We start from the raw sequence: 8,736 nt of genomic DNA on the forward strand, positions 1-8,736 counted from the left end.
CCTTGCACAGATTGTTTGGAGCAGGCATCTCTTTGTACCTGAAGGAATGGAGGAAGTGCTGTGGAACGGCTCGGGCAGCCTGAAAGACTTTTCCTGGCTGCCTCGAACTCTGCCCGATGCTCGGGGGATATTTCTGCCTAAGCCTCACATAGTGTAAGTTATATGACTGTCTCTTCCCAAATTAAGCAAACACAGATTCCCTCCTGCCGAGCTGAAAATCTCAGTATCAGTTTCTCCAGTCCTCACCAAATCCTCACCAGTCTGGCTCTGGAGAAAATGCATAAAGAACCCCCGTCTGCTCCGAGTTCCGGCTGGGGAGCTGCACGGATATCAGCGAGGTTTCAGGGTGTAACAGAGCAGAAACCAGCTCAGCATGCTCATCTTCTCAAGCTAAGTCTGTCCTTCTGTTTGGATAGATTAGCTCTTCCCTGCCTTTCCCCCTGCTCAGGGATGCCAGCCTGGCCCCGGCAGCCGCGAGCCGCGAACAGCGGGAGGCCCCGCTTCATCCAGCACCAACTCCCACATCTCCAACAGTGCCGCCTTTTGTTCTCCTGGTTCCTGTCTGATCTCTTCAGCCCTGTCTTACATTCCTCCTTCAGGGCCCCCTCCGAAAGTTACTCCACAAAACAGGATCCTGCTTTTCTATTTCAAACCCCAGCCTGGCATCTGTGCAAAAATAAACAGGGATCAATCACCGCCCCGACACGCAGGGGTCCCTTTTCCACCTCTCCCTTGGCTTTTGGAAGATGAACTGTCACAATTCATCTGCTGCTTGGATATGCAGGGAACTCACGGACTCGGGCAGTGGGATACAAGGGGTGTATTTCCTAGATGAAAAATGAATGTATTGCAGAGAATAAACTGAAGGAGCTGATCTTACCTGTTCACCTTCCCGCCAAGCCAAGCTGGGCACTCGTGAAACAGCTGCTGGGTGAACTCCACTCCTCACCGCCCTCACTCGACGCGGTCCCACACAGCACAGCAGCTCTTGGCTCCTAAATTCCAAGTCATCAGTGGCAACTTTTCCACTTGCAGACTGGATCCTGGGTGGAGTACCAGGTGCAAGTGCTCTCAGCAGGTTCCAAGTCTGCCCAGACAGTGCCATCCCTTCCCTCGGGAGCTGCAGCGATGCTAATCATGGAACAAGCAACTTCCTGACTGCACAGTATTGCTTCCCTGGAACAACAGCATTTCAGAGTGAATGTGTTATCAAAACAATAAACCAGGCTGTGCATGCTCAGATTAACTTTCACCTGCTGTTTGCAGCACTGAGAGGCTGCTCTGACCAGCTCCCTGACCCCTCTGTGCCTGTGTCGGTGTTTGGTTCAGTCTGGAGCCCCTTGGGGTGACTCTCCTGACCTTCCCTCTACTGCAATCACATCCAGGCTGCAGAACTGGATTCCTTTCAGCCATAAGATGAGCTCCAGAGACCCACACAACACACCCAGCTGCTACTGAATGCTCCAAGCCATGGGGCCAGACCAGACCTAACCCAAGGAATTCCCCCCAGAACACAGACAGTGGACCAGCACCAAACATTTCACTCCCCAGATCTGTTCCTGTCACACCTCACTGCTTCCTCATGCAGGTGTGAGCTCTAGGAAGCCTCTCTGCACCTGCCTGTCTCCCTGCAGGACCTCATGGTGTTTCCCAGACAGCTTGCACAGCCCAATTAGCTAAATTTTCCCCCATTCCACTCCATTCTGGTTTAGCTAAACAAGATTCCCTCTAGCTGGAGGTGGAAGGTTGTAGGCTTGGAGCTCACAGCTTACCCACAGTTGCCGAGAGAAGCTGTGGCTTCCCCATCCCTTGGAAGTGTCCAAGGCCAGGCTGGATGGGGCTTGGAGCGACCTGGGATAGTGGAAGGTGTCCCTGCCCATGGAAGGGGGTGGAACAAGACAATCTTTTAGGTCCCTCCAACCCAAAACATTCTGGGATTCCATGATCACCCTGTTGCCTGGGAGCTTTCAGAGGTCCGTTCCCTGGAAGTGTGGCTTGGACCAGCAAACCTTCTCGAACTCACTGGCAGGCTCTGAATCAACACAAAGCCAGGACTGAGTTTCAGGTAGGGAACTGTGTGTTCTGCTGGAGGCCCTGAAGGAAACAGAGTTGAATTCCCATAAAGGAATTACCGGGATCGTTACAGATGAATAATTATTTTGGATCTGGGAAGCCCTGGTGGTTGTTCATTTCCTGCAGGATTTTCCTGGGCTGTTGGGTAGGACCAGACGCTGTGTGGGACCGGCCCCAGCACGTTCCCTGCTCCAGGGACAGCCTGGCCCAGACCTGCTCCTCCCCCAGTCATTTTCCAATTAGCACAGGGCTGTGGTGTGATGAGTAACTGTGGAAGGAGAGAGGGAATCTGAATTTGCCTGCCCTTAAACAGGTTACTGGGATTTCTAATGAGTGTCAAACAATTGCAAACCCTCCCCAACCACAATAACAGGTCCCTGGCCAGTGTCAAGTCTAATTTCACTAAACAGTGGTACCATTAAATTCCCCTGTGATGGTTGATTTTGAACTGGCAGTAGGAATGAGTTATACCCACTACACAGGGATTTCAGATTTCATCTTCGCTTCTACCTTTGATTTATTGAACAGATTTATTTTCTGGGTTACATTTTAATATTTTTGCCCTTCTGTTAATGATAACCACTGTCTGAAGGTTTGCACTTCAGTGTCGCAATGCTGAAGAAATTGGGAGTATCTGGGTCTGCTGTGAGTGTGACTGGCCAGGTTTAAACACCTACACTGGCTCTGAAATACAGGTGTTCACTCCCATGGCAGAAATCTCAATTCAAAAGCTTCACTCTTCTCCCAGAAACTAATTCTGCCTCAGGAGCTTATTTAAATCAGAGACCAAAATAGAGGAAAAATCACTCTCCTGTTATTTTCACTCTTCCCCTGCTCAGAGTCTCATGTGACAAATCAGCTGCTACTTATAGAACATCTTCCAAAGCCTGCACGTTGTTTCCCAGGGTGGCTGGAAGAGCTGTGAAGGTACCACTGTCACTGCAGCAGCACAGTCAGCACATCACTCTGAAAGCTGCTCCCACTTATCCAACACTGCTGGGCAAATGCTTAGGGTGAGAGCGTCTTAAGGACTCTAAAAAAATGTAAAAAATTAAGGAAAACCCTCTCTGTGTCCTCTTGCTGGTGATTCCTCCCCCCCTCCACACCCTCCAGCACAAACCTCCCCCTCTCCACTGCAAAGACCCCACTTTGCACCTCCAGTTCTGCAACTGCCACGGAGCATCTGGGTCCAGTCAAGATCATGGTTTGAGTCTCCCTACATAATTTAGCAAGATTTTACTGCCAAAAAGTAATTTCCCTGCAAAGAAAGGCCAGTAAGTCTTGCCTGATCCCTTTAGCTCTGTATCATCTGCAAATTTAATGATCCAAATGCTGCGGTGCTGTGTAAATCTTTAATAAAAATACTACAGAGCCCCAGCAGAGGATCTGCTCCCTGGTCACCTCCTCAGTGACACTCACCCTTAGCTTCAAGCCATGGCTCTGTCTTCCTCCCAGTATTTTACCCTTTTCAATAATAGATTATTTTAACCTACACTGAGGGAGTTTGGACCATAATCCATCAGGCAAAATTTTCTTAAAGCCTTGTGGGCAACCAGATAGATTTATACCATCCAGCCCGATAGTTATTTCATTAGCATAAGTGATCAAATTAGTCTGACATGATTTACCTGCAATATATCCATGCTGACTCACTCCCATTACAGGAAATTTATTCTTCCTAAAAAAATTCTGCTGCAAACTAACTGTAAATGAAGATTTCAGAAGAACAACGTTCATCTGGAATCTTTGCCTCCTGTTATTATTTCTGTTGTGAGGGAGCATGGGCATTTTTGGGTCATTTAGGGAATGGGCCAGACTAAAGGAGAGACAGAGGGTACAGGAACAAGTGGAGGAACAAAAGAATTATCTCTCCAGAGGGGGCAGGTACAGTCAAGGACACTTGACTCCTTCCAGAGAGAGACACAGAGCAAGGAATTAAACCTGGCACGAGACACTCAAAATAGGATTTCATCTGATCTGATTTTCTCTGGACCCTGATGAAGCACCTTGGGAAGAGAGAGAGGAGCAGGGACAGGGAAGTCTGCTTTGGAGCTTCCAGCCACAGACACCACCATCACCTTCTATATCTAATGAAACTTTACAGCCCAAACCATTCCACAATTCCATGCCTTGGGAACTGACCACATTAACATCTGTAAGTTAATTTTTGTCTAGGGAAGCATTCTGGTATTGAAGGATGCTCACAAAGGCCACTCCACAGGCAGCTGTTGGGTAACCTGTGTTACCAACTGAATCATTCCATTACAGTTTTAATTTCAGCTGTGTCCTTCAAGGCAATGAAGCTACAGGCAACATCGTGCTGAGGGCAAAGGGAGTCAAGGAATTATTAAATGATCACAGTTAAGAGGCAGAACAAAGGTCCAGTCATTACAGCATGCACAGAAAACCAAGCCTTTTCCACTATGTAATCCTCTGTCAGGCCTCCCCACTGCTTGGCACAGTAAAATAATATAGCCAGAGATGATATTTTTTTCCTCCTACATATACTGTCATTTAATTTCTCAGGGAAAAAAAACCAAACCTTTCAAGCTCTTTAGTGTTTAAAAGGAAAAAGAGTTAACAGTGACAGGCACTGAGGCGTTTCAAGCCTGCTGTGTGGGGTCCAGGGATAAGGTGTGTCCTTGAGGAGGAAGAGATTCCAGTGAGGATCCATCCCTGACCAGCCAGCAGCCTCAATCCCACAAAATTCAGTGTGTAACTGAGCCTGCAGCACAAACTTGAGCACCATTGACTTCAAAAGCCTTTAGCACATATTTAAAATTATCAGAGGCTTTGATAACTTGGGACCTTGGTCAAATTCAAGGACCACTAGGAAACGAGGAGATGCTGTCTCCCAGCACAGGACACACACATAGCACTCCATGTCAACCCCTTAATTAGCACATAATCTGTACCCTACCAGGAAATCAGAGTCCCTTCTCCATCAGCACCATCAACGTCCTGACAGTGCTGCAGGAACCTTTCTCCTTTAATTACATGGAGCCAACCACGTGCTGTGTGATTAGTAAGAAAAATGAATTATTGAAGTAACTTGCATTTAACAAAAACTGCCATTCTGCTTGCCACTCAGTGCTCAGCCACCATAAAAAGATGTTCTTCTTATGCAGGAAAATAGATTTTTCCTGCTGCTAAGATGTCGCAGATTTGAGATTTTTTCCAGGCTTTTCAAACATTAAGTCCTGCATCCTTACCTAGATTCCAGGTCAGCAGTGACCAGGTGGCTTATCAGGCAGCCTGATCTCTGCAGCAGGTTCCCAGCTGGTTAAGAATTACTGTGAATGGAGGAAAACAACCTAAAAAATTACAGGGAAAATGACAGCCTTTCTCCTGTTTGACAGAGATCTTGCTTTTTCCTCTTTTTTCCCTTGTGCACGTTCATAATTTTGTAGACAGGTAATTACATGTCTGATATAAAGACCACCCCTCCTAGTTCACGCTTCAGAGCTGGCAGAATTTAGTTGCATTTAATCACAGCAATCACAGATGCAGAAATGCAGCTGGGGTGGAGGTGGAAGAAGAGCTCACTCACCCACCTAATGGAGGAATTCAACTGGGAGACCTGGAATCAGACACGAAGTTGCTGCTCTTGCCTTTGGCTTCATTTTCTAAGATGGGGAGGAACTGAAGCAACGCAGAGCCGGACTCAGCTCTCCCAAAAGACAGGGATGCAGGCCCTCCCAGCTCCCTGGGGAGCTCCCTGGGGAGCAGGTGAGCACCCCTGAGCAGGACTGCACCAATCTGCTCTCTCAGAAGGGTTCATTACCTGGGGTGAACCGAGACAGTCCCAAACTGGAGCCAGTTTCCTCCCAGCCAGCTCAGCACCTCAGCCCTGCCATTCCCAGCTCTCCCACTCTGGCCATAGCAGCAGCAGAGCCAGCCAGGCCTCCCTGCCCAGGCCTGCCCTTCCTTTCCCACAGAGCCCCACAGCTACATTCCCTTGGATGAAAAACTCCAACCAGGCAATGGCTGGTAGCCAGGTGGGCTAGTGAGCACTTGTCATTTGTGGAGGGCAGGAGTGAGAAACATCTCTGAATTTAGGGCATAGTAGCCCAATTTTCCAGCTTCCTCTGAGTGGACTCTGCCCAGGAGAGGAGCTGGTGCAGAAGAACAACATGGAATTTTCATAAGGACACTGGCCCGGAGGCTCCACTCAGTTGTCATCAGCCAGTCTGGGGAGGTCAGACTGAAAGCTGCACTGCCAAAGGCTGCCAAGATCAGGTGTAAATGAACAAATCAAACAACCAGAGAAAAAAGGAGGAGTGAAGTGAACAAACATTTGCTTTAACAGCAGCTTCCACTCACCTGGATCTTGTCAAAACACCTTTATCTCATCACCAGCACTGCTCGGCATCAGCACCGTGCCATCCATGTAGGGCAAACAAACCTTCTTCAAGATGTGAAGATAAAAGGGAAGAGTGAAAACAGCTTCGCTGGTGTTCTAGTGACAGGATGGCCAGTAGAGAAAACTGATATTCCCTGTACAGAACCAAAGACTGGATAGGAAATGAGCCCTGAAATTACCATCAGATTTTTCCCTGTCTAACAGACGTTTGTTCTTGAGGTCTTCAGTCATTATTATTTCAGAGTTGTGCCTGGAAGCACCTCTTTCTGACACATACACACAGAACAAGCCAGAAATGCACCCAAAACTGCTCCTAAGAAGCTCCAGCCCTGGACCCTCTCCCCTCTCCAGCCCAGAAAATCTGCTCACACCATTACTATTGTTACCACTTTCCCAGCACATACATTGAACATCCCTTGCTGTACTTAAAAGCTATTCTTGTCTTCCCACTACAGACCCATCCCTCCCTCTCTGCCAGAGCTTGACCAGGTGTCCTCTAACTGGCCCAAACACTCTCAGATCCTTCCATCTGTTCCCCAGGCAAGTGTTCTCAAGATCTATGATAGCTCTGGACTGCTGCTTCTCTCTCAGCGTGTGCCTCCTCACTGAGGCTCAGCCCACACTGCACAGGCAGGGGCTGTTTTACAGATCTTCAGGTGCAATTTCTATTTTATGAACAAAAGAAAAGGGTAAGAAATTAAAAGATCTGGTCTATCAGAGACGTGGAAAAAAAAACCACCACAGGAGCCCTGTCTCTGCTCAAACACTCTTGAAGAGCAACAGCCGAAAATAAGCTTCGGATGAGAAGATAAAATCGGGAGCATCACAACTAAATTGGGATGTCTGGTCACTTTAGCTCTATCACAACTGCCCTGCTGGTGCTATTGAAGTGTCTCGAGCTGCCCTTTAGCAGCACTTCCCTTTCTGAAGCTGCCAGGGCCTTTGTTCCTCCCCAGAATAGTGTCCTGCTCATGCACACAGGGGCAGGGCAAGGTTGGACACCGTGCGCTGCATTGTACTGTCAGGCTAAATAGAAGCTGATGGGATAATAATTAATTGCAGTCTCCCTGTAATAAAAGACAAGACAAAGCCAGAGATATAAATAAAATCATCAAAGGGACTCACAGAATAGGAGCTGTGTCTGCATTTTGTGGGCAATTTACAAGCCAAAGGAAGGTTGGGAACCCAAGGACTGGAAAGCAATAAAAATCTATGGAGCCCTCACAAAACCGTGACAGCGTCTCGCTGATCTGTCTTGTTACCAGGCAGAGGTATAAATCCCCTCAACACCTCTGTTGTTTAAGGAGCTGGAACGGGAAGGGAAAAACAAGGCTCGAAGTGGGAGTGACCCCCGGCTCACTCAGCCCGAGCAGCGGGAGGTGCCCTCGGAGAGAATGGAGGGGACAGAAGGCACCCAGCTCCTCCAGGGCAGCCGGCTGGGCCGCCAGCCGGGAAATGTGGGCTGGGAGCTCGGCGCGGCCCGGAGCGCTTTGATGGAGACGTTTTTAACTCTCTTTGTACCAGGAGGGCTCCCTTCCTTATGGCCTGCACAAAAGCAAGCCCTGCCCTGACCTGTAAGCTGCCAGCCCCAGCTGCCTGTCCCTGCTCCCCGGCTGTTGTCACCTTCGGCTCGGGGGGAAGAGGGGGACAGAGCCGGGGCTGGAAGGGCCCCCAGCACCGCCCCAAACCCCGAGCAGCTGCAACCTGGAGACATGGGAGGGACAAGAGAGAGGGGAACACTCCCCCTGCTCTCCCCACGAGGCTGTGAGAGAGGAAAATGGATAGGAAAGAGGATGGATACTAAGGGAGGGAGGGAATGATTTGTCCTGGAACAGACTCCTGTTTAACGTCTCATTCTCACTGAAGTCAGATAAACAGGTGCCTAAATACAGCCAGTGACATGACACATCCCCCTGCTCAGCCCATCCTGCAGCTCATCCCACTCGACCTCCAGAGCAGAAGGACTGAAGGAAAATGATCAGGTGCTCTCATAAAAGAGGGAGAGACACAGCCCTCCCAGACATCTGGGCCAAACGGCTGCTGGTCCAGGCCTCTTCTCCTGGGAGATGGGCTATTGTACATCCAGCTCATCTCCATATGGCCATGAATCCCACCACAGACACACAGAGACTTCCCTCATTCATCCCTAAAGTGGATGGAGAGGCCAGGCAGAGAGGTAAAGAAACGAGGCACATTCCCTGCCTCTACAGTAAAAGCTGTTCTTGCTAAGTGGGTGCATATCAGGGACAAGCTGGAAACACAGATCCCAAATCCCAGACCCATATCTGAGCTTTGTTTTG

The 8,736-nt window shown here is 49.0% G+C and overlaps 1 long non-coding RNA gene across 21 annotated transcripts in view; it reads right to left on the reverse strand.

Moving 5' to 3' along the window:
• The window catches only part of LOC135420775 (uncharacterized), a 38,693-nt gene extending 34,528 nt beyond the window's left edge, over positions 1–4,165 (reverse strand). For 19 of the 21 annotated variants that reach the window (XR_010433706.1, XR_010433718.1, XR_010433713.1 and 16 more), the window contains exon 1: positions 881–4,165. This is a non-coding gene — a long non-coding RNA (uncharacterized LOC135420775). The remainder of the gene's footprint in view (positions 1–880) is intronic. The other 2 variants (XR_010433704.1, XR_010433701.1) reach the window with 2 other exon arrangements.
• Positions 4,166–8,736: the final 4,571 nt, after the last annotated feature.

This window comes from Pseudopipra pipra, chromosome 12, assembly GCF_036250125.1.
Source record: "Pseudopipra pipra isolate bDixPip1 chromosome 12, bDixPip1.hap1, whole genome shotgun sequence".
In the NCBI taxonomy this organism is placed as follows: domain Eukaryota; kingdom Metazoa; phylum Chordata; class Aves; order Passeriformes; family Pipridae; genus Pseudopipra; species Pseudopipra pipra.